Source organism: Callorhinus ursinus, unplaced genomic scaffold, assembly GCF_003265705.2.
Source record: "Callorhinus ursinus isolate GAN/ISIS: 27379988/994484 unplaced genomic scaffold, GSC_fseal_2.0 scaffold58, whole genome shotgun sequence".
Taxonomy (NCBI): domain Eukaryota; kingdom Metazoa; phylum Chordata; class Mammalia; order Carnivora; family Otariidae; genus Callorhinus; species Callorhinus ursinus.
Window position 1 is genome coordinate 4,950,218 of NW_027397120.1, and position 26,658 is coordinate 4,976,875.

At 48.8% G+C, this 26,658-nt stretch overlaps 1 protein-coding gene across 4 annotated transcripts in view; it reads right to left on the reverse strand.

Moving 5' to 3' along the window:
* The window catches only part of PTPRE (protein tyrosine phosphatase receptor type E), a 155,608-nt gene that overhangs the window by 56,524 nt on the left and 72,426 nt on the right, over positions 1–26,658 (reverse strand). The window contains exon 1 of one of the 4 annotated variants that reach the window (XM_025879987.2): positions 21,308–21,714. The exons of the other annotated variants lie outside the window; for them this stretch is intronic. The gene's annotated coding sequence lies outside the window, so the exon portion shown is untranslated. Of the gene's footprint in view, positions 1–21,307; positions 21,715–26,658 lie in introns of those variants that run through there. 4 annotated transcript variants of the gene reach the window in all.

Genomic DNA, 26,658 nt, shown 5'->3' on the forward strand with positions numbered 1-26,658 from the left:
AAAAGACTCTTCAGCAAAGCTCATTACTCTTCCTTTTAATTAGGGGAAATAAAACCAGCTCATGAAATAGCATCTGAAAATATATTTTGCCAGGTAAATGACACAGGGATATTTCCAGAAGACAAAAGGACTGCCTGTTTTTAGGTACAAAAGGGTTTAAGCACGCCCTATGTCTGGTTTCAGGTTACCAAGTACTGTACGGTGACTAACATAACATAATAGAAAAAAAAATAAAAATAAATAAATGGAGATACAAAAAACAAAAACAAAAACAAACAAAAAACAAAGGCCCTCACAAGGAGAAGGGGCTCCTGGGGAATCTGGATGTTTTCACAGTAGAATGGGAGTTTTGTTTCAAACATCTCAGGCTTGGTTTGAGGATTGCTCCAGCTAAAATTAAAAGTCTTCAGAGAAATCCCGTTTAGCAAGGTCAATTGCATTTGACATTGTGATTGGACATAGATCTTTATCCACTCAATTTTCTGTTTTTCCCCCGAACAAGTGGGTAACTTGTTCCTTAGGACAGAACGGAGACCATGTCACATTTAATTTCACTTTCTTTCTTGTCCTGGTGGCATGTCACTTATCTCTTGTGTCCATGCAGCTTTGGGGACTCCAAGAAGGCACCCTGGGGAGCAGCACACAGAACCCTCAGGGTCTGCAGGGACACAGGGGCACAGGGGCCGGAGGGTCTGTCTTCACTCCCATGTCTGCCCGACTCCTGAGCCTACTCCTGTGATTTAGTCTCTCCATTCAAGAACAAGAATGATGTGTTAAATGAGTGGCTAACTTTTAGAAGAGAGAGAGCATGAAATGTGGACGATCTGACTCTAAGTTCAACCTCTGCCCAAATTTGACCGGTCTCTTGGAAACTCAAGTTATTAGATTAGAAAACAGAAAAACAAAAAGAAGTGGGTAGCTGTAGGTATGAGGTCTCAGTTTACTCCTCCACAAAGTAGGCCAGTAAATATGTATTGTTATGCCATCCCCAGCTGGGCAGGGGCAGAACCTACCTCCTTTATGGGAGGCTCAGAATCTGGAGAAGGGGTTTCCCTGAGCAAAGGAGGAGCTCATTAAAGGAAGGGCCAGAGAATGCTAAGCAAAGCATCCTCGCTGTGGGTTCCACTGGCCCTCCTCCCTGATGCTGACATAGTAACAGAGTGGCAATTGGTCTTCAAAGAATTTAGAAAATCCTTTATGTTTAAGAATAAAAGGTCCTTTATAGCTCATTTCAGTGCTTTATTATATTACACACTGCTAAACACCCCTGTGCACATTTCTGGATTACATGTTGAAACTGATTTCATCAAAGAATTAAAAAGAAAAACAACCCCATACGTACACAAGAAAAATGTAAAGCCCCCGCGAATCACAACCTCCGATGTACTGGTCCACTTGGGGCTTCCTGCCCGCCCCTCCTGAGCAGGGCCCTGGATCAGCACAGGCAAAGGATCCTCCTGAGGACAGGGCAGCACTCTACCTGGGCCACCAGCAAGGACTGGTAAGAACGGTGGCGTGCCAGTAAGTCCGTTAAGGGATCATTTCAATTTCAATCTCCTATGGACCACACACTAATTTGCATAATTCCAATTATGCGCCTTGCCCTCTTGAAGATGAATAAAAGTGAAGATGTTATTCTGTAAGAATGAAGTCCTCCACTGCAGTAAGACAACAGAACCACAGATCTAAGGAAGCTTCTCAAAGGCACATTTTCACTGATCCTAATGACATTCTTGACTTCATTTAATCATCAACAAACCCACTGACCACTCACCCACCGGTTACAGAAGAGGAAACTTACCATGTTTCCATAGCTGGGGACAAATAAGACAGGAATGAACTATAGCTAGACTTTATGGATACATTTTCCCCATTGAAGAAAACATCCCTCTTATTTTGAAAGAACAAATGAAGGAACCCCTGGAAACCCCTACTTGGTAACTCTTGATTCCTGAAAGCATTCCCATATAACCAACAAGGATGATGAAGGCTTTGCTGTGTCATCTCAAATACTGTGAACGATGTACAATGTCTCACAATTGCTCATGAGCTTCACAAACTAACAATAATTAATTTCTCTGCACATGTAGTTAGCTTGTAGATTGTTATTTCACATGCAATGTAATAACTTCACTGAACTCTTTATTTGTTAAAAATTACCACCTCAGCAGCGACAAGACAGTTGTGTTTGGGACCAAATTATTATTAGAGAACAGACTATAATTCAGAAGGGGAAAAGGGCCCAGAGGACAGCAAGTTAACCTGTACAGGTGTAAGTAGGCAATAATTAATAGAAACCAAGGACCCTGCCCTCAATACGCTATCAGTTCTTGTTACTTTTCCAATCAGAAATGGTCTTGGCCCTGATGGAGGGCGCTCTCGATTTATCTGTAGCAAATCTGAATGGTGATCTTTACTCCCTGGGAAAGGCACTCAGAGTATTTTAACAGAGATGTTCAGATGCGACAGCCTGCCAAAGCAGTATGACTGGAGGGGGACCCTGGGCAATGGTGGCTTCTTTCCGTCCCAACTGTCATCTCCTGACCCTTGCTCACACGGCTGTCCCAGGCAAATGCCACCCTCACCCACACCACTTCACGGTCTCGCCCACGTCCAGGGCCCAGCACCTGCCACTGCCCAGGGAAGCCCTGCCTTCTCCACGCCAGCCCCCAATGCCATGATAAACCAACGTCCTCCATCTACATGGTGAGATCATCTCACTGCAACCTTGGGTTAATTTGTCTCAGCAAACACGCCAATCGCCTGGGCACACCACTCTATCAGAGACTGATACCTAAATGCATATTCTAGAATCATTCCTGAAAACTGCAGCTGATTACACTGGAAATCAAAGTCCTGGGAAAGGAATGTGGAATCAACATAAAAGTCAAACAAAGATGCTGAACCTTCACCTAAAAGCAGCCTCATCGGAAGCAAATGGTGAAAGATCCAGTAGGACACTAGGAACTCCAATATTTTGTTTCTTTTTCTCCCCCAAGGGCATTTTTAAAGGTGCCTGTGGACCCCTCCCCTCTCCCTATTGGCAGGCACCTATAACGGGTTGTGGCAAGACTCTTGGGCACAATGTAACAAGAAGAGAGCTCCGTCTTCCTGGGGTTCCTGACAGGAGTGGGCGATGGAGCACTGGATGAATGCACACACTTGGCTTTGCAGGGCATCACATCCTTGGGGAGGCTGACAGCAGTAGCTTTACCTTCTTACCAGGGCTCTGAACTGTGCTAATATTCTGGGAACAGCCTGCATGCCTGAGCACCCACTCCCCGGGGGAAGGACGGAGGTGGCCTGAGGACAGGAGACCATCCTGAGACCGCACATTGCTCCAGAACAAGGCGCCAGCCAATCATGGTGTTTTAGCTTCCATTAATTTCAGCTTGACTCAGTTTAGTGAGCCTCTTTCCATCACACAGGGGTGTGTTCACACTGCAGAGGCTCACAGGATGTCAGAGACCCCCATCGTTGCCCAGTGAGGTCAGTCTCCTCGGCGGCCAGCACAAGACATGGGGAACGAATGGACGCCCTCTGCCACTGGAGAGGCAGGGTCTGCAAGGCTGTGGGGACAACGCTCTCTCATTGAGTTCACTACAACTCCACGTGAAGAAAGACGCCACGCTTGCAGGGCTGAAATTTGGCTAACGCACTCCTATCCAACCACAGGGCTCCCACTAAATTCCATCACTCCCAGTGAAGCCCATGCTAAAACCTTAGAATGGAGGAGGGACAGTGGCAGCTGTGATTATTTATTCTCCATCACGTCATCCATGTGCAAGTGGAAACCCAGGGCACCAGCTGGGCAGACACGGGGAGGGCTGGTGCATCCCAGCGAAGTTGGCCAACCAGCCTCAGGATCGCAGAAGCTACTGGCCATTTAGTTACTGTGGCAAAGCCAAATCGTTTGCTTTGAGGTATTTTACTTGGATACACACACACACACACACACACACACACACACACACACACACACATTTTTAAATATAAATTGAGGAGAGGACAGATGCAGATTTATCTAGTTTTGCATGCTCTAAAACCTAAATACTGAGCCACGGTGACCCTAGGCACGTTTTTGTTGTTGTTTTTTGTTCTGTTTTGTTTTTTGTGCTAAAATGTCCTTAAGTAGATTTCTGGTTGTGGGGGGCCAAAGAGCAGAAATTTAATGAAAAAACTGCTTCTATTTGTGATCTGCTTATATATTTGAACTTGGGATCAAGAGATCAATCAGCGAAACCAAGTCAGTTAGAAATGGATTTGCATTCGCGCCAGATGAAGAACTTGAGCCAAGAACAACGTGAGGATCGCACGCTTCACGGTGTCTTGAGGTTACATCATGACACGGCTTACATTCTGACCCCTCAGTAAGAAGGTCTGCTGGTAAACAGCAATTACCTCTGCTTTGAGCACAATTTCTCTCCTTCCTAGACACACAGTTGCCTTTGCCACATAGCTGCACCACCCCCATCTCTTAGCAAAGCCTTTGGGGAGCGCAAGGGAAGGATCCCGATCCTCCGGAGAGGACTCTCATGCTTCCTTGTGGATGTAACAAGGGTTCACAAAGGGAGCATCACGGGGGGGTTGAGCAAAGGTAGACTGTCCCTCTTGACCATCCATCCTCCCAGCACAGATATAAGGGGGCAAGGGTCCTCCCAGGAGGCACACTGCATGCTGTGCACCCTGCACCCCTACAGGACCCAGCCTGGCAGCCCTTCCAATCCCTACCTCAACTCACCAATCTGGCTTTGGTTTGAGACCCCAGGAGGGGTTTGGGGGACAACCCCAGGGTCCAGGTTAGATGCTCAGGAATGTTTGGTGGACAAATTATTAGATGAATGAATGAATGAACGAATGAACGAACTGGGCTTAAGCAGGACACACAATTGAAGAGCCACAGAATGGCAAACCCATGTCCAGGCTAATACTCTCAGTGCCGCATCTAGCTATTTTTTTTTTTAAGATTTTTTTAGAGTCTTTTTTTTTTAAGATTTTATTTATTTATTCATGAGAGAGAGAGGGAGAGAGAGAGAAGCAGAGGGAAAAGCAGGCTCCCAAGGAGCAGGGAGCCCGATGCGGGACTCGATCCCAAGACCCCGGGATCATGACCTGAGCCGAAGGCAGACGCTGAACCATCTGAGCCACCCAGGCGCCCCACATCTACCTATTTGAGGCAAATCCCATAGCTGGCCATTATGGTATCTTGCAGAAACAAGAAAAACCTGGAACAGGTCTGGTCCTGACATCCCCCCACACCCCCAGAGCTTCAGGGCTATGGGAAGCCCAGCAGAATGCCGCAGTAACAGCATGGGCATGGAGGCCTTCTGAGGTCCAGTAAGTAGGAGAGCTGGGATTCGAAGCCACTCCCAGATTCCAAAGGCCCTGTCTGAACCACTGCACAATCCTGCCTGGGAGGCGGGAGAGGGAGGTGGGGCCTGGGGACCCAGGAGATCCCTAGAAGCTGAGCTGAAGCACTCAGCGCCACACCTGTTAGAGCCCCTGGTTTTAATGTGGTGTCTCCGTGGTGCAGTGTGCACATGACAGAAGTCATTCTCTAGAAACCCACTAAAAATGCTCTGTGTGTCTGTGTGTCTTGTGTGAGAGAGACAGGGACAGAGGGAACATGACATTAGAGGAGGATCCAGGTGGACTGGAGGACGGGGCAGCCCAGGGGCAGGACACCCCCACGGCTGGGAGGCCCCCACTTCCCAGCTGTCCTGTTTTCTGACTTCAGTCGTCTGCAGGGGGAGCAGATGCCAGGAGGGCTGGTCGGGGGCACTGGGCAGGGGTAGCTTGAGGCTTAACCCCGGAGGGGCGAGGGTCCCAACCACAGAAGAGCAGGAGGCTGCGGGGAGGCGCCTCTCCTCCCGTCTCTCATCAAGAAGCTCGCCTACTTGGCCTCTGGTCCCGCTCAGCTTCCAGGAACAGAAGACACGCGTGCATCGCTGAGACCACCCGAATGCAGATCCTGGCTGGGTCACTGAGACCTATTCTGACTGGACCTCGAGATGGGAAATCCAAGAGAGCAAGAATGGCATGGAGCTAGGAGACAATGGTGACAGTGTGGCTTAGAGCTGGGGACCACTGTGCACACTGGTCCTCCTATTTCATGCCTGGCAGCCCCCGGAAGAGCAAGCGACCCCAAGAGCTGGGCTGGATCAGAGCTTCCCCTCCAGCTAGAGTCCAGCAGCACTGGATCTGCATTTACAGAGGGGGCAGGACGGATCCAGGAAGTCACTCGCATGTTCCCCACCCCAAAGCTCTGGTTACCTCTGGAATATACTACTGTGCTTTGCTCTCTGGAAATTTCTAGAGCCCACTCTCAACCTGGAGTGGGGGGTGAGTATGAAGGGCAGACACCAGGTGTCTTAACGAGCCATGTGGTGGGCATGAGAAGCCCACTAGGTTTTGTGCCGGATCTGCATGTGGGACCCTGTGGCCCTGCCTGGTGTAGTGACCTGGCTTCAAGTGTCCCAGGGGAAATGAAGGGCAGACCCCTCCTGTGCCTTGATCCCCAGACTGTCCCCTCGGCCACCCCGTAGAGCTTTTAGAGTGATTTTCAAAAAGGGTGGATTTCACCATATCTTCCTCTTCAGTGGCTTCTGCTGCCTGGAGGGTTGAGCCCAGACTCCTCGGTGGGCCAGCTGGGGCAGCAGCCCCCCACCCCCAACCCTGTGCCTGGTGCCCCCTCCCCAGCAAAAGCATGCCAGGCTTCTCACCTCCTGTATTCTGCAGTTCCCAGCTCTCAGTGTTTCCAGCGCCCCTCCCCACTGACTCTGCTGGGCAAACTCCTCTCCAGCCTTCATCTCTGGGACCCAGGCCATACTCTCCAGGAATCTGTGCCCCCGGGTGATCTGGGTGCTCGGTACCCATGCCACTTCCTCACCACCATGCAGCCTGGCTGACTGACTTGTCTGTCTCCCCCTGCATCTGAGCTCCCTTGGCTCAGCCGTCTGGTGGGCATACAGCAGGTGCTCAATCCATGTGCACGAATGTGTCTGCCTTCCATTTTTCAGATGTACATCATCCTCTGCCCCCACTTGCTAAACAATTCCAGAGTAAAGAAGGAAAAGGAAGGACCTCACAAAATGCCTGGCCGTTGGGTCCACGACAGAGATGGGGGCATTATGCCCTTCTTCCCCATCCCCCTGAGAACCTGGCCGGCACAGGCACCTTTCCAGCAACGGATCTTCCAGTCAGGAAGACAGGAAGGTTTGGTCTGAACCAGGTGAGCACATTCCTCTAAAAGACCAAGTCACAGCAATAAATTCAAACCAGTGTCATTGCAGGGACCACTGGGTGGGCAGCGATTTGGTGGGATGGGGACCTTCCTGCTTTTGCACAACTGCTTCTAGCCACACCACACAGACAGCTATTAGGGAGGGATGTGTTTCTCCACCTGCAAACGGAGGGTCCCGGGGCTGCAGATCTAAGGGTGAAAGTTCACCGTAGCACAGAAATCGCAGATCAGAGCCTGCAGACCCAAGGCAACCCACAGACAGCCTGCGTTTGGCCTGTGATGTGTTTCAGAAGTTTTTCCTTTTTTAAAAGGTCTACCCACATACAGTCCATGCACACACTTGAAGCCCATGGTTTGATGAGTTCAGACAAACGTATGCCCCCTGCCATCCAGGCTGTAATATCAGCCTACTCTTCCGCCGACCCCGAGAGGTGGGCACTGTTCTGATCTCCATCTCCAGAGATGATTAGCTTTGCCTGTTCTTGAACTTCCCATAAATGGAACCATACAGCACGTATGGTTTTGTGTCTGGCTTCTTTGCTTCAGCAGGTGTTGGAGACTGATGTATGTGCCTGTATCTCTTCCTTTCTACTGGGAAGAATTTTCCATGTATGACTGCCACAGGTGGCTTACCCATTCTCCCCTGGATACACATTTGGGTTGTTCCCCATTTTTTTGCCGTTATGAACAAAGCTGCTATGAACTTGATTACAAGTCTTTTTGTGGACGAACACTTCTCATACATTTGGGGCTTGTTATCTATAAGTGGAATTGCTGAGTTCAAGGAGTGGGTGTATGCTTGTGGTTTAAACACTTTTAAATTAGTCTGAAATATTTAAAAAGAGGAGAGTCCACATAAAGGCTGGAGATCTGGCTTCTCTTGGGAAAACCAGGTCTGGTCTGCTTTTGTGTGTGGTTGCAGGGGTTGGTCCTCAATATGAGACTATCTGCAGAGTGCCATGTGGCCCCCACTCGGCCCCAGTCCCCGCCGGGTCACCCCCACCTGACTCCTTCACACAGCCTGTGGCTGCCACCCCACACATGGGCACATGGCCCCCATCTCCAGATTTCCAGTGGTTGCCCAATACCGCAACCCTCACTCAGGACTCCACCGGAGGATGCTGACGAGCGGTGGGGGGAGGGCAGAGGGAAGGGTGGGGGGAGGCCTGAATGTCTTCTTGTCTCAAAGCAAGAAATTTTACTAATTCCAAGTGAAATCTCCCTTCTCAGGCCACCACTGTCCGCAGTTGTGGGAGGACTTTAATTTGGTTCGCTTTTCCTTAATATGCTGTACATACACAGTTTTTAATCTTCTTTTATTAAAAATGAATCCACCCTCATCGCTCCGGTCTCTTGTGTAAATATCTAATTAGGGCAGAAGCTTGGCCCAACCCAACAGGGTGTGTTGCTGTCCCTCAAGAAGAACCAACTTCAAAGAACTGCCCCCATCTTCTGAAGAATGTTAATTGGGCCAAACAATGAGCATGAATTATTTATAACCACACCTCTGGTTATGTGGAAGAAAATTTGCCCACAAACTGCAACTAAGAAAAGAACTCTCTACATTTTATAACTCAAAGAAGCTGCTTCAGAACCTCCTTGGACACCCCAACCATGAGGATATACAGTCCCATTTGTGCCTGGAGGGGACATGGGGGCCAGGGTCCCCTCTGAAAGCCGGGGCCACTTTATGCCTGCCCTGGGTGGCACGGCTCACGTTTCCCAGGCAACATGTGAGGTGCAAGGGCTCCTGACACCCTCAGGCTGAATGCTCACGGGATAATGTTGCAAACGGGTATCCCAGGGCCTCCTCCTGGGTGCCACGTACATGATGCAGTGACCAATTTCTCAGCCCCTCATCCTACGCTCTGCCAATCTGGAAAGGAGTAATTAAAATCCTTCTCCTAGATCATCAATGACCACAACCATTGAGTAAAAGCAATTTGGCCCAAGTCACACAGCTAGAGGATGGCTGAAGCAGGTTCCCACTGGGGTCTCAGTGAATGAAGTCCACCATAGCTAGACCCATTCATTCAGCGATTTGCCTGCACTTGCTGGACAATGGTCAACAAGCTAAACATAGCCCTGCCCTCAATGACCTCCCTGCACACACCTCCTCAGTCAACTGTGGGACTCTTTACAGGACTGCTTCTCTCAACAGGCTGCACCCCGTAATGTTGACTTCTATCCAAATCCTTCTACCACCAACCTCCAGGGACACTCAGAAGTAAGACTTCCTTCCATTCCTAAATTATTCCAACACCTTTTCTAACAGAGCCCCTACCTGCTATTTTGACCACACAAATTCAGACCTGCAGAGCAACTCCACGTTCCCTCTCCTTACAGTTCTGGGGGAGAATATTCTCTTTGCCACCTTTCAGCCAGCTAAATGATTAGTTTCCATCTGGTAAGGCTAAACACTTTAAGTAATCTAGTTCCAGGGTTACATTTTTCTTTATTGATGCTCTATCAGTAAACTACAATCAACACCGTATAATTATGGAAAATTATAACAGCAACACAGCAGTAAACCAAAAAAGCTACCCTTTGGGAATATTAATAAATAGATACTCTTCTCTTTAATAGAAAATTCATAAAATGCTTTGCTCTCACACTGGGAAACATTATGACACTCATGAATTTTTAAAGAAATGCTGATTTTAGTGCAACCAGGAGCCAGTAATAGAGATTTGTTTGTTTATTCATTCAACAAATATTTACTGAGTATCTTTTGGACACAGACCATGGAAGGAGGCCTTCTTTAATCAACAAGATTAGACAGAGATGCTGCCTTCAAGGGATTTCTGTTCTGACCAGGGAGACCAGCTGTCCCCTTAAAAGAACTTCAGTGCGGTCAAGGTGGGGGCATGGAGTGGCTGGACCCAAACCACTTGAAAGCTGGCTCCAGCCTTTGCATTCCACACAGATACACCGGGTACTGGAGATGCTCAGGGACTAAAACCCCATCCCTGCCTTTGGGAAGCTGCCACAGGCAGGAAATGATGCCGCTCCCACACCTAGCGTGAAGTAAGGGTGCATGATGACCAGTGAACTGAGCAGGAATCCAGACAGTCAACGGCATGGCTTCGGGAGAAAGCTGAGTGTACAGCTGTCTTCTGAGGTCAGGCTCTCTTGCTGCTCCTGCCTTGGTGAAAAGCTTTACTTGTTTTCAGCAAAGCCTGGAGAAGTTATCAGTGGATACTGTAAGTGTTTAGGCTCCTGGGGCTGCTGGGGCTGCTCTCACAGACAGGGTCAGGAGAAGCTGGGCTTATGGGTCAGGGAACAGCCGGACTATTCAGTGACTGTGACCTCAGAGCAATCCCCCGGGGTATTTCATTGCCCACAATAGCCCTTGCAACTCACTGGGAGGCTCCAGGAGGCAGCCAGCCAGGTGCAGAGCCCTGACACAGGAGACAGGTGGCCTTGGATTCACACCTGGGTCCTCTACCTGTCACCGGGGCCAAGTAGCTGACTTCTCCAAGACCCTCCTCCTCTGTGACCTGGGGGCCCCGTGCCTGCCTGTCAGGATTTGTGGGGACACACATGGGGTCTCAGAGCTGGTGGGAGGGGCAGCGACAGCCCCATACCGGTGCTCAGGGCCCTGAAAGGCGGCACCCACAGTTGCTGAGCTTCTCCTCCTGCTGGGCACCAGCTGAGGTACCCCCAGGGGCATGCAGGTGTGCCCCCAGGAGCCTCACCTCCTAACGGGGCAGATAGACTCATAATAACAAGCATGGTGTTAGAAAGGGGAAGCCCAGTGACTGGAGTGTCCGCGAAGGGGGTTTCAAGTGATCAAAGTATCATAATTCACATTTTGTTTTATTGGCTCAACTTTCTTCCGAATTTTAAAGCATCAGGGATGCAGGCAAGGCAAGGCAAAGCAAGGAGGACCATGGTATCCACGCATGCGTCCTCGCTGGACACTTGGATGCGATGGCAGAGATGACCAGCAGGTGGCGCCGTCGGGGAAGCCAGAGAAATGTCCGCGGGCATCTGCCTGGTCCTCCGGGGCCAGGACCAAAATGCTTCCCACTCCCACCTCCTGCAAGGTCAGGCTCTCACGCATCCAGCATCTTTCCTGCATCACTCCAGACACGAGGCTTCTGGTACCTGCACGCCCCCAAAAAACGGCGCACCGGATGCCAGGGCAAACATTTATTCTCCAGCAATTTTTCTCTCCATTCACGATGCTGATTAACTAGCAGCTGTCATTATAAGATGCACGTGAATTCTCCTGAACAGGTACTCTCACACCCATTTTCCAGCCTGGGATTTTATTTTATAATCTGTGGATCCATTATCTCTACCTCCGTCAAGAAACTTAACCCTGGAATGGACTGCCCTTGCCTGAAGTGAGAGGAAAACTAATAAATCGGATGACACGCCACATCCAGGGAGTTGACTCGGTTCTCGCAGTAGTGATTCTCCCATTCATATGAAAATTAATTGTACTGGAAACGGTAACTCAAAGTATATACAAACAAAGCACTGTACAAGGACAGAGGTGACAATGAACACAGACAACTTCGGGACCCACCTGTCTCTTGCCTGCCCTCTCGCTTAACGGACCAGTTGTCAGTTATGTAATAAACCCACCGATGATAACTGCTAGGTGTGATGGTTGTGTTCGGGAAGCCTCAGGGATAGAAAGATGGACAGAGAGAGAAAGGCAGGAAGGCAGGGAGGGAGAGGGAGTCTGTGTGAGGAGGGGAGCCCGGGAGCCAGACTGAGTGGACAGCATGGACCCTCCCTGATGGGGTGTGCCCCAGAGAGGGGAGCAGCTATTTTGTTCCTCCGTCAAAGGAAAAATGTCAGTCGCCCAAGCCAAGCCTCTCTTGCCTCCAGCGCACGCAGCAAGGATCTGCTTTGGGAGCCCCCTGGCTTTGCCACCTGCTGTGTGTGGGAGCTCAGGCAAGTTGCCTCTGCGGTAAAATGCAGAGGGATCTCCAGCTCAAGGATCCAAGGTCATGAATGAGCAAGGCCAGGTGTGCAGAGTGGTTACAGAGGCTAGGACGGGTGGGTCTGGTTCCCGGCCAGCAGAGGGCGGCACTGGGGGTGGTAGCAGCCCCCCACACCGGGGAAGAAGGCTTCATGGCCATTTAGGGGCTGCCCAGAGGGCCTGCTGAATGAACGACTGAGGGATGCACAAATGGCCCCCCACTGATGTGGCGGGTCCTTGAGCAGAGTGACCATGTGCCCACTCGTCCTGGACAGTCTTGCCTCGTGCCCACTGCCGGCATAATTACCCACAGTGTCCTCTTTCTCTGCCCAAGGTGTTAAGACTTGGATGCTCCACTGGATGTCCACCTGACTGGGACAGACGGATGGACGTGAGGTCACTATGCTCAACCACAAGAGACGTTTTGTGTCTTAGTATGAAACCACCAAACAGAAATGTGCTGAACAAATCCCCCTCAATACAATCAATCTATTTAAACAGTTAGGAATTAGAGAATCCCAGGTCTGAAACCCCAAATTACTGAATTCTTTTCAGCATCTTTTAAGCCATTGCTGCTCTCCCAGCAGCCCGGAGCTTGGCCACCCGTTCGGGGAGACCTGGGCTCGGCGCCACCATCTGTGTGGCCTTGGGTCAGCGCGCTCCGTCTCTGAGCCTATAAAATGAGCAAAATGGTGACCTCACTGAGCCACTGGGGAAAGTCTGTAAGATAAGAAGAAAGCCCTTCACACCCTTTCTGGAATGTGAATAAACACTTTACAATATGTTCAGCTCAAAGGCAGCCAAACAAGAAGCAACAGAATCAATTTTCTTTCTCTTATAATAGACTCTGATGTTGTGAGTCAGGGAAGGAAACCTAAGGCAGTTTTCAGTCCCAGAGACATAAGCTTTCAGCATGACCAGGAGGTTCCGGAACAGTGAGAAGTCTTGGGTTCATACACCCAACGGCATTCATGGAGCCGTGGCTGGGGACATGTCCTCCGCTGGACACCCGAGACCCTGCCTGGACGCTGCACCTCCTGGACACAAGGGGGAGGGCTGCTCTGAGGGCCTGGACAGCAGGACACCACAGGGGAGGCACCAACAGTGGCTTCCTAAGCCATCCCAGAAGGAGAGGCTTATCCTGGTAAGATCTGCAGAGGACACATGAGGCGTCCCAGTACCAGCCAGACCAGAGACCTCCCCTCCTGTCTCTCTGTCACCTCTGGGCTTAGCACTGGGCCTTGCTGACTGATGTGCTGGCTGGCCACACAACCACAGAAGAAGCAGAGGAATGTGGCAGCAGGAGAATGTGGCCCAGCTGCCTTGTGCCTTTGGAGGCATCATACCCGGCTCATCTGTTTCTGAGAAAGGGCCAGAACCTTGCAGCCTCTGCTCTGGAGTCTCCCCTGCTCCCACTCCTTCTCACACCCCTGGCCAGTGGCAGGGGTCAGGACAGAAAGGCCAGAGAAGATGTGACCTCAGCTTGTGTGAGCTGAGAAAGACCAGACAGGTGGGCCCTTGTCACGCCGGGAGCACAGGAGGATGCTCGCCTCCCACTAGCCCACGTCGGCTACTGCCTCCCTTCCAGAGTCCCCCAGCCTCCCCGGAGAAAGGACACTGATCAGCTGGATTTAGAGACAACAGGACTGGATTTTAAGGCCTTATTCCTGGCCCCTGAAAGTTGCTGAGAATCTCTAGGATTTCTCCCTCCTGAAAGGAGGCTATTTCAGGCAGAGAGAGCCCTGCCTCATCCCCTGGCAGGTGCACGGGCCAGGGAACTCTGCAGGCACCCCCGGCACAGAGCCTGCCCCGCTCCCCCGGGGGGGGGGGAGAAGCCTCCTTCCCAGGGGATGAGGGGGCAGGCTGCTACCACCTCCAGTGCAAGCCCGCGCCTGGGAGCAGCAGGGAGGATGGCGAGTCAGCAGTAGGACACAGCAAGTTTACCTGCATAGGAACTGGGTACCTGGGACAGAACAGGCACCCTTGTTTCAGAGGCAGCCATTTCTAGAAGTGGGACAGATGAGGGCGAATGATGGTCCTGGTCACAACAGTGACATTTCCAGGGTACGTGCTCTGGCGTGGACACTGCTCCATGCACGTTACACACACACACCCTTGACCCTTCCAGCAGCTCTCGGACACGTACAAGGCTCTCCTCACGCCTGGCAGTGGAGGACTTGGAGGATCAGAGAAGTTAAACCTGCCCCAGGCTTTCCAGCTGTCAACTGGAAGAGCCTGAATTCAAACCTAGGCAGTCTGAACACAACCAATCCACAGTCACAGTGAGCTCATCAGACCTGGGAATTATTCTGAAACTCTGTAAGGTTTTACCAGGACAAGCGGGGGAAGCATGGGACTCTGTCTAAACTGAGAAACATTTCCTCTCAGGACAAATAGGACACATTCTGTAAATTCCAAAGACTCACTGAAAATATTTACTTTCACTTCCGCCCCACCCCCCAAAATCTATGAATTGTTTTGGCACTAACCAATGTTAGCACTTTGTGGGTTTGGGATTCCAAATATCTCCACTCAGAACTTCATTTCAATTCTGTTATACCTGGGAAATGCCCTTGCATCCTAAAATGGGTACTTAATAAATACTTGTTTAGTGAGTGAATGAAATGGCCAAAAGGTTTACCAAAAAAAAAAAAAAAAAAAAAAGCCTGAGTTGAGCTTTGTTTCTCCCCAACCAATGTCTCTATAAACACTAGCAGCATCTCCTCAAATATTTATCAATACAGAATCACAGAATTTTATGTCCTTTGAGAATTCCTTGTTCTGTTACCAGAAAAAAAAAAAAAAGCAAGGAAAGAGACCTCAAAAGAAATGAATGTCAGAATCTGCTAGAAAGTCAGGTTAACAGGAAAATAGGAAACAGGCCGTGAGAAACGGAGTTTATTCAATTGTGTTTAGAAATGTTCGGGTCAAATAAAGGTTGACCTGTTTAAGAACAGTCAGACTGGACATCAGCTGTATCAAACCCTTTTGAGCAAAGAACGTCCTTTTTATTTGAAATCCAAGGACAACAGGGAGGAGGGAAGGGCAGAGCTGTCAAAGAAATGATCTTTTTGGTGAAAGATTGTTTCATGGCACTTGGCACCGTCTCTGGAGCTCAGAAAAGCCCCTTCGAGTGTCCTGGGGTAGGTTTTCTTCATTCTTTTATCCACCCAAGTATTTCCTGATCTCCGGTTTGGTGTAGCCCAGGCCTGGCAAAGTTAGGCTGTCAGAAGCAAAGGACAGCCGCCCTGAATCAAGGAGTCTTCCCAGGCCATGCAGGGACGTTTTCAATAAAGATGCTACCCAGGACTAACACAGCATAAATACTGCTCCATCTCTTATCTGCATCTAGAAACTATGTAAACATAATTTAACAAGCTTGAAAGACTGTAAACCTCCTAATTTCTATCTGACTCAGACAGGAGGAAAGAGACTTAGATTAAGCATTGATTTTCATGTCAGAATTATCTAAGTGTCTAAGAGGCACCTCGAGGTTGATTCTTGTGCTCTGATTTAACCTTGCCTGGGAAAATCCATTTTCCTCTTGGTCTGTGAAATTGCACCCAGGGATGCTAGTGGTGTGGCCCCAGCTGAGGCCAGAACTCCAGAGAGATGGTGGATGCACTAGGTTTGGTCTAGGAAACTCAATGGTATCATCACCACCCCCAAGACCTTCAGTGGAAGAGGAGAAACTGCCAACTGGCAATGGGTGTTGTATGGGTTGAGTTGTGTCCCCCCCACCCCCCAAATTCATGCCTACCTGGAACATCAGAATGTGACCTATTTGGAAACGGGGTCTCTGCAGATATAATTAGTTCAGTGAAAATGAGGTCATGACGGGTTAGGATATGCCCTAAAACCAATGTCTGATGGCCTTGGAAGAGAGGAGAGGATACACACGTGTCCCCCAGAGAAGGTCATGTGAAGACGAGGCGGAGATGAAGTAATTCGGCCACAAGCCGTGGAATCCAGGGCTGGCCAGGAGCCATCCAAGCTGGAGGAAGCACAGAAGGAGTCCCTCACGGAGCCTTCAAAGGCGGCGGGGCCCTGCTGACAACCTAGTGTCACACCTCCAGCCTCCAGAACTATGAGAGAACACATTCCTGTTGTTTTAAGCCACCAAGTTTGTCTTAATGTCTTACAACAGCCCCATGAAACTAAAAAGGGTTTCTAAAAATGCATCCAGTTTCCTGTCTGCCCATGTCTCCCTTCATTGGCTGCAGGATCCTTCCAGATCCTTCCAGATCCTTCCGGACTCTCCTCCCTCCTCATGTCCCACATCCATCAGTCACCACATCCCACCACGTTCTTCTCTCAGGCAAACTTCACACCTTCCTGTGCCCTGAAGGCCAAGACCTTCTCTCCCTCACCCGACGGCAGTCAGGAGTCAGGGAGGAAGAGTGAAGCATGGTGCCTGGTACGAGTCCCAGAACACAGTGAGGACAAGTCAGTAATGGCAGGCCAGCACTGTCCATCTGCTCTGCGCCCCATCACCAGACTGCTGGACCTCACATGCCCCTCACCTGCGGCCTGCTCAGGGATCCTTCCTGGGGTCTGCAGCAGTGCCCCCGAGTTCTCTTACCACCTTCACAAGCTTGTAACAGTCACATCATCCACTCATTTTTCTCTTCTTTCTTTTTTTTTTTAAGTTTTATTTACTTAAGTAATCTCTACACCCCACGTGGGGCTCGAACTCACAACCCCAAGATCAAGAGTTGCATGCTCCTCTGACTGAGCCAGCCAGGCATCCCTCACTCATTTTTTCTAAAAAATCAAATATGTGTATTTAAAAAGGAACTCTTTTCATTCGTGTAAATGGGAAAAGCAGCGTTGCTAGCCATACCCAGAGATGAGCTTAATAATCAGCTCAGGGATGGGGAGGAAGGAGGGCTATGAAATGGAGGCCCTTGGGTCAGAGCCTGCTGTCCTTGTGTTGAAAAGGTAGATTAGCACGTCTCAGAGATGTTAAAGACACACCGAACCCAAAGTGAGTCTCTCTTTGAGTCTGAGGAAGACAGGAGGACAATAAAGAAGGAAAAGACTTTGTCCTTTTGTGATTCAAAATTTTTCACTGCTATGCTCAGTTTCCACTGAAAACCATCAAGGACTTTTGTGCATCAAAGGATACTACCAAGAAAGGGGAAAGACAACCTATAGAATGGGAAAAGTATTTGCAAATGATATACATGGGGTAAGGATCTGGCTTCCAGAATGCATAAAGACACCTACAGCTCAACAACAGCAAGACAAATAGTCAACAAAATGAACAAAGACCTTGAGCGGACATGTCTCCAGAGAAAACCGGTGAATGGCCAGCAAGCACAAGAAAGGATGCTCAATGCCCACCGATCAGTAGGGAAATGCACAGCAAACCCACAATCACACCCACCACTTCACACCCACTAGGGTGACTATAATTTAAAAAAAGAAAGAAAGAAAGAAAGAAAGAAACTAACAAGGGTTGGTGAGGATGTGAAAGAACTCAAACCCTCATACACAGCTGATGGGAATGCAAAATGGTGCAACCACTGTGGGCAACTTTGGCAACTCCCCAGAAAGGTAAACAGAGAGTCATAGTGGCACCCAGTAATCCCAGCCCTGGGCATATACCTGAAGGAACTCACAACAGGTGCTCAAATAAAAACTGGTACCTAAATATTCCTAGCAGCACTATCCACAATAGACGAAAGGCAGAAAACAACATCCATCGGTGGATGAATGGGAAGTGTGGTCTATCACATGGTGGGATATTATTCAGCCATGAAAAGGAAGGAAGTATGGACACATGCTAGGGCATGATAAATATATTGTTCAAGGGAGAGAAGTCAGACAAAAAGGTCGCAGATCATATGATTTCATTTATACGAAATACCCATAAGAGGTAAATCAATAGAGACAGAACGAAGCTTTGTGGTTGCCAGGGGCTGGGGGGAGGGAGAGATGGGGAGCAACTGCAAATGGGCACAGGTGGTTCTTTTTGGGGTGAGGAAAATATGTTGGAACTAGGTAGAGATAGTAGTTACACAACATTATGGACATAGTAAGGGCTCCTGAATTGTTCTCTTTAAGATGGCCAATATTATGTTACATGAATCTTATCTCAGTAAAGAAAGATCATCCGAGGACCACCACATCCTATGCTTTGGGATAAAAGGCACCCTCCCCACTTTGGCTTCCAAGATCCACAATAACACTTGCAGAAGTGGGAGTAAGCAAAATCTGTTGAGTGCTGTGTACTCAGTGCTAAGTACTGAGTGCTTTCCATCATCAACCCCTTTAATCCCCCACCACAAGAATAAGAGAGTGGGTCCATCAGTACCCTCCCTTTCTGGGTGAGGAAATAGCACAGAAACACCAAGTGACGTGGGGTAGTCACACAGCTCAGATGACACTGCTTCCTCGGGGGGATGGGGCGGACACTCTGGGTTGGGGTGCGTGGGGCCTTGGAACCGCTGCTGAAGATGGGGGTGTCCCAGCGGGCACACGGGGCCCCCTGCAGGCTTCCAAGCTCCAAACTTCCCCCTTCCATATTAATCATTTCTCTTGATTAAATACTAGTCCTACATTCTGCAGGTCCCATTGTACGAAATTACATGGTGAGCTGGCACTGCAAATTACACTCATTATTAGAAGTTACACGGCAACATTTATACTAATTAAGTTGGGTCTCATTTCTTTAGCTCTAATTTTAAAACACTGGCAGAACTCCAGCGCCTTATGTCCGTTCACAAACTGCCACAAACGGATGGAGCAAAATGTCCTTTTAATTTTCCAGCTATTCAAGATCACTTTACACTTAAAAACTGCTTACTGACCTTATTATGCCACTTTCTTCTTTTATTTCTTTTTTTTTTTTTTTGCACTAAAATCAGGATGAATGTAACAAGGTATAGTTTTAAAATACAAATCTTACAGCATGCTTCAGAACCGACAGGGCTTGTATTCTTTAAGGCATTAGAAATCATTTTTGAAAGTTTGTTTTCCCAGAGCAGGGCTGGTTTTTAAAAATTTGTTTCCCAAAGAAATACAAATCACTGCCCTCCCATGTAACCAGGAGAACAGGAGGGCAGAAATGACAAGCATGGTAATAATAGCGATGCTGCCTGGGGTTTGCTCCCAGGCAGGTGGCAGGTCGAGTGCATCAGAAGAGTAGCCTCATCTTGGCCCCTTGGTCACTACCTTAAATGAGGTCTCAGCGAGGAAGTGACAAGCCAGGATTTGAACACAGTGCCTGGCGAAGTCCATGCTGCTTTTCAATACTCCAGGTTATGTAGGTACACGTGCGGGGTGCATGTAAAGGGACAGAACACATCATACATAAAACATATGACCCCCAAATCTTGCAAAAATTAGTTGGTATCTGTCCTTTAGTTCATTTTCATGCTCAGAAACAGCTGCGTGAAAGCCCGCCATGTGCCACGCAGGGTGCTCGGTGCTGGGAAGATATGACTGAGTAAAAGCAAGCATCATCCCCCTGCATTCCTGGGCTCTGATGCTATTGATTTCTCCTGCCGGCAGGCCCCATCGCTGGCTCCTCCCCCCTCAGAGCCGTTTCTATCGCTGGGGCCCCTGGAGTCAGACAGTGATGTCCACTCCCAACTGACTCCCAAAGAGCTTTTTCTTCCCTCTGCTTTTCCCTTTGGAGCTCTCCTGCAGGGGCCACCCGTATACAAACTTCCTGAAACCACCGTCACCACCCCACGCACGCCTGGGATAAAATATTCCACACAGACAGCTCAGGCTTCACCCACTATGGGCCTTTCTCCAGCACACCAGCAACCATGCCGTCCAAGGTGAAAGCAAGCAAATGCAAAACCGAGCCCTCCTTAAGAACTCCCCCCATCCACGCTGCACAACGTCCCTGACTTTTTTCCACGTGCTGTTCCCTGCACAGTACGCATGCATGCACAGGCACCCAATCAGATTTCTCTTTAGCAAAGAAAGAACAGTTGGGGAGGCTCATGGTTGACGGGAAGATAATAGAAGCCCACCCCTACCATTAACAAAGCACAAGTAAGTTTTCCCCCTAGACTTTCTAACATAAAATACTCTAAGGTTCTCTCTAATGCAAACAAGATAAAGCAAACATTATATTTACAGTGAACTATGGATCCCATTTGTTATGCTTTGTGTGAAGGCCCAAATGTACAGGGATACCCTTCTCCCTGGGCTCAGAGTGAAGCGGGCAGAGAAACTTCCTGTCACTGAGCACTGTCACCTCCTGGGGCATGCTGTGGCTCCACACTGCTGAGCACTCGGGGGGCAGGGACCCAAGTCAGCACTGGTGGGATTCTGAGGGTAATGCGGGGATGACCGGCATCCTTTGAGTGGAGAACAGAGCTTGTGGGGGCACCAAGGGAAGACAGGCGTTCCGGGATAATCTGGTTGAAATAAAACACTGCACAGAATTAAACCTATTATTTTTCCCCAGCAGTAAAGCTTTTCTCACTATACATATCAAAAATAATTCATAAGTGAATTGTATCTGGGTTTATCCAGTTAGTAGATTTACAATTGAAAAGTAATTTGTGCGTTTATCACATACGGTCTCTGTGAGAACGTGTGCCATTCGCTGTGATACAGCCTTCGACCACAAGCTGCGCGCTTAAAAAAGAGAGAGAAAAGAAATGCAGGCAGAGAAAATATCTTCCTCCAATTTCATGGGGTAACATTCCAAATAATTGGTTAGTCAGCTTTCGTGTCAAATATTCCCTAAAACGCCTTTAGAATTTTCACATTAGTTGAAAGATGCATGTCGAACATTTTAAGCCTGTTCCCGCTGCTTCAGGTACATTTAGTTACTATATTTTAAGGGAAAGAGAAAGCACTTAGACGTTAAATAGCAATGTATGAAGTAGGCAGGCATACGACTGGCATGAATCACTTGCACAAAACTGCAAAACCACCACCTACATGGAGGCTACATCTTACAAATCGGTGGAGTAAACTCACACACAGACTTGGCCAAGAACAGAATTGCCATGACATTCCCAAACTACCAGGGAGTCGCAACATGAGATATTACACTTTAAAAGCTGCTGGAGAATGCACGACCTAAATGAGAGATGGAAGGAACCTTCCAGAAATCCCCTCCACGTCTGTATTCCACATCCATGGATACTTACAGAGCAACCACTCTCCGAGCAGCCCCTAGGTGATCACCATGTTCAAACCCATGTCCACAGCACTGGCGTCTCCCTGGCTGACAACATGAACATTTCCAAGCGGGCTACCGAGGCGAGAGGCAATACATTATTCACGTGGGTATTCCCTTTGTAATTCTCCTTCGCAGGCTAGTGGCTGCCTGCACTCAGGCGATGTCATCAGAAACCAAAGCCAAAAATCCAGCAGGGGAAACGGGACAGAAGAGCTCACTCATCTCTCATGGAAATACTTAAAAATAAATTTATAATCGTGATGACATAGTGACTTTTTTCCCCCCAGCTTACAATAAATCAGTAAGAAAGGTGGCATAAAATCCAGGCTGGCTGCCGGGAGTGTAGCTGCAGAGGGCAGTGGTGCCGGCGGGGAAAGCAGAGCCCGCCCCGCGGCGGTGCACTGCGCTTGCAGGGCAGAGGCCGGGAGAGCATCCACGGCCCGCAGGGAGACGGGAGGAGTGGACAGCCTACAAGCCCCAATCACAAGCCCCCATGCCGCACGTTTCCTTCTCCAAAGTGACTGTTAATGTTACACTTTCGAAAGGGCTCTTTCAAGGCAGAATGAGATTTCAAAGATATTTCAAATGCATTTCAAAATACAACCACCGTAGAAACATGGAAGCGAGAGGCTCGTCGGCACATGCGTTACGAGCGCTTTTCCCCAAATAGGGTTGCAAGGTAAATTTCCTTCAACCTGGAGTTTTCTGCTCCGCCTGAAGAGCAAGTCTATGTCAGGCACGGTGCTGCTTTGCAGAGTCAACTTCTCATCTCAAAAATATCTGTTTTCTTCCACGGCACTTCCTAAAATTAAAAGGGAAGTGTACCCCCAAGACGACTCTCTCGTCTGGTATCCGAAAAACTGAAACTCCTACTGCTTGCCTGTTCTCACCAAGTTCTCCTTCCTTTGCAACAAAGTGGAAGCTGCTTTATTTTACAGTCAATAGGTTGAGCCACATCCCTGGGAAAGTAGTGGCTTCATAAAGAAAATGACCTTCCTGGGGGACGTGGTGATTCGTGTTGGCGTCATACGTGCACAGAGAGGTGTAACGCTGTGTCTAGTCTTTCAGAGGATCGATCACTCACGAGAACCAAAGCGGTCCACCATGTGTGACCATGGTTTGTTGTAATGTCTAACTTTTTTTTTCATACTATGACAATTCCTCTGACCAGCCCCAGGCACTGACTTTCATTTGGTCCTGAGAATTTGATTTCAAGTACTGTTTACTGAGTACTTGCTCTGGGCAAGGACTGTGCTAGAGAGTTATATACTCTATTCCATTTAATACCCAATTATGTCTGCCTCCAATAAAGAAAAAATCAACAACAGTCCTGGAGATGTGTTCTATGTGGCAGGGACAGTGACCAGGCTTTGAGCAGCTACTGTAACAGAGGTGGGCATGGAATCATCAGCTTCTCAGATCTCTGCCTTGCTGCCCTTGGTGACTTCGAGGATCCCATTAGTTGTCGGTAAATCCATTTATTTTCTGAAAACGCTGCTTCTCACTCATTTTCTGTTGATAAGGAATTTCTGAGACAATCATTGAAAACCATCTCTCCTGCAGACAGCCAATGCGACGCGGCTACAACAGGATTGAGATCTCTTCTATTCCCGAAGGGGGCCATTATTTCCACCGGTTGCCATGGAGATGCTGCAGCATCGCGGCTGTGTGTTCAACTGCTTCCCACTGCAGTCATACCACACACTTAAATCAAACCATTTGTTTCACATGGCACAGGTTTTTTTTGTTTTGTTTTGTTTTTTGTTTTTTAAACAAACACCTGGCTATGTGAAACTTAGAGGAACTCCTAGCTTCATCTCTGCGGTGGTGATGGATGGTGACAGCTGAAAGTGCCCTAGCACACAACCCAGCATCGACGGGTGCCGGGAGATTAAAAACAAGCAGAAGAAACCTCTCACAATTCCTTGATGTAGTCCCCTTGATTAATTTCAGGGGGAATTTCTTACTCTTTCCAATGACCCAAGGAAAGCTTCTCAGAAAGCAAAAGTAATATAACTAGAAATCAGCAAAAATAAATGTTTCGTGGTTGGGAGTTCACATTAATTGAACCTCGGCCACATTCGTTTTTGAAGCAACGGCTGAGTTTGCTATGTATACAGCTCCTACGTTGCTTTTACTTGTAACTAGCACACACACACACACACACACACAAATACATATACACGTACACATCAGTGAATTCCTGAGGTCTCTAACCTGTGAAGTCTGGCTTCAACAAAACAAGGGATCTTCTATTCAAGGGCTGAACTCCACTTGAACTCAAGGATGCTGGTACCCTGAGGCTCTAGCCTGGAATCCAGGCTGTGAGAAGGTATCTACCCCTTGACTGCCCCGCAGCAGAGCAGGGACAGGACACATGGCCTTGAAGATGGCAGGTGGAAACCTCCCTTTGGAGTCCGTGGATTTCAGTGCTTTACCTTCTGCAGACACTGGGCCGGCAGTTGGCTGTCCTCAGCTCTTACTGCAAATGGTCTTAAGAGCTGACTTGAACTCCTGACAAAAGGACAAAATGGTGTTAATCAAAAGGGGAGAAATAACCTGGAGTGGACTTCAGAGGCTGCTATTTGGAAAAGCTGATAATTAACTAAAGCCAAACTTCAAGGAAATTGTCAAATCTAGATCATGAAGTTAACCTGAATTTGAGTCAGGTTATTTGTGCATTCAGGTCTTTTTTTCCCCATCACTCCCCCGCACCCACCCACCGACCAACACACACACACCACCAATGCCCTTTATTTGTTTGGTTTTTGCTTTGTTTTACCCCCTTTTTTTTTTTTTTGCCATGATTCTATTAAGATTGGCCAGGATTGAAGCTGAGAAGATTTGTTGCTTTAGGAACAGAAAGAAAACTCTCCCCACATAGGAAAGAATGTCATGGGGACCTTAAGCCGAGGCCACAACAATGGGCAGATCCACTTCTCCCAACACCCATTCCATGAAGAAAGGGGTCATGGCCTTTACAGTAACTCCCCCAGCCAGGACACAACAGACCGGTTTGTGTGTCTGCAGGGCCTGAGGGTGTGCGGTTTGAGCTGTCCCTGTAGCGCTCTGCGTCCTCCTTCACTGGAAAGAAGAGATTTCGTGAGCTGAGCTGCTCACATGCAACAAGGCGTGGAGTGGAAGCCGAGACCCCGGGGGGGGACTGGATGGATGGTAATGCACGGATGTGGGTTCCAGGGGTGGCCCCAGCTGGAAGCCTTTTGAAGGAGATTCCTTTTCTTAAATATTTTATTTATTTATTTGAGATAGAGAAAGAGCACAAACAGGAGGAAGGAGCAGAGGGAGAGGGAGAAGCAGGCTCCTTGCCGGGGCTCGATCCCAGGACCCTGAGATCATGACCTGGGCCGAAGGCAGAGGCTTACCCCACTGAGCCACCCAGGCGCCCCATGAAGGAGATTCTTAAGCTGGAGATTGTGTAATTAGAATCCTGAGCAATTTGATATGCTTTACTCCTAAGCCAGGGAAGGATGCGGCACCACCGAGCCCTGTGCCCTCATGCCGCGCACACTGGTGTACAGCCCTCAGCCCACCCTGTCCGGATCCGCTCTGCCCTGCTCCTTTTCTACGGCGGAAGCAATGATTTGAACAGGGCAGGTTTCCCCTTTATACACCATCGATACTAAATGGGCTTTGGCCCATTTACCTGCCTTTGGTGAAACGCAGGTAAAATGACACGTTGCTGAGCAACGGAAGCTTCCGGTATGGCATGTCCTTCTTAGACAGGCTCTCTCCCCTCCAAGTAATTGGACATCATTCATGTCTCCCCGTCCACACAGGGAATAACACACGAGACTTTACATCATCTTGAAATGAGAAGTGAGTTGCCTCGTTCCTGGCAACAAGATGTCCATGACATGAATTTTCCCAGAGAAACTAGACTCTTTAATGCCAGGGCTGTCAGCTAAGGCAGGAGCAGGTGGAGTAGATGGTTCACTGAATTCTCAAAGAAAGCTCCCGACTTCATACTAACACACATTTGAGAAATAGAGGTCAAATCCATTTAGTTCAAGGTGGCCTGGGATTTTTTTCCCAGTGTGTGTGCATGTGTAGAACGAATACAAACACGGGCAGAAATGCTACATGAGGCACGTAGGAATGATGAGGTTCCTGACCCGACAGTTTTCTCCAACGCTCAGCAGACTTGCGACAACTGGAAGCAATGCTTACTTTAGCCATCCTATTATGCCATCCAGAAGGATGGGCCAAATATCTCAGTATCACAGGAAAATAAGTCTTTCACGAAGGTGTTTATAACTATCTATTGCATGAAGCTATTTATGAAACCACAGAAAGCCCTAGGGCTGTCCAGTTTCCCAAACCCACCTGCAGGCTCCAGGCCATCAGCTGAGCCCTGGCCAGGTAATTCTGTGGTGCTATTCTGGATCCACCGACCCTAAGTCCTTCAAATGGAGGCCCAAAAAGGCACATGACTGTTTTGTTATCGGGCAGCCCTAAGGGCAAGCTGGTGTTTGAACTCGGTCCCCTGGCTGCCACGCCAACGTTCTGGCAAACCCCGACTCTGCGCTTCGTGCTTGGGGGTGTGAACTGACTTCGTTTATTTAGTTATATCCACCTTGCTCCAAAAAAGGATATAAAGTGGTGTAAGCAGTATTAAATGCATATTCATCCATCATGCCCTCCTTTCTGTGACCACATTCCAGCAGGAGACCCAGTGCATCAATACCACCCTTCCAAGGAGTAGTAAGGACCTGAATGACAATGTAAAGAGGGTGGCAGGAAGTAGTAAGGTGGGACTGGGAGTCAGAGAGAGAGGGCTGTCCCCAAGAGGGCAGGAAACACCTTCCCAGAAACGAATGATGGAATCAGGGAGAATTAACGTGCTTGTTGGGAACAGAAGCCCCTTATTACAACAATCCACGGGTGAACATTCCAGTGTTCTGACCATCATTTCTTGCGGCTGAGCTGCTTCGGGGGTGTGAGACCAGCCCCACTCAGGAGGGCTCGGAGCATGGGGTTTCACACCCAGTTTGTACTAACTTTCTGAGTTTTTACTTTGTCAGTGCAGTCAGATGGGACAATGGCGCAGCACTCCAGGGGCTTGGTGGCTTAGTCACACCTGGCCCAGCTTCTGCCTCCTCTCCAGGGCAGGTTCTTGACTGTCTGCTTCCTAGGCCCCAAAGTGTACACTTGCCCAGCAAGTTGCAGGGCACAGTCTCGGGCATCGGTGAGGGTCTGTACTGCCTAGAGTATGCCCGTGCCCCAGGGAGCATGACATTAAATAGAAGGTAAAAAAAAAAAAAAAAAACCAGCGTGATAGGTCGAGAGAGAGACCACGGA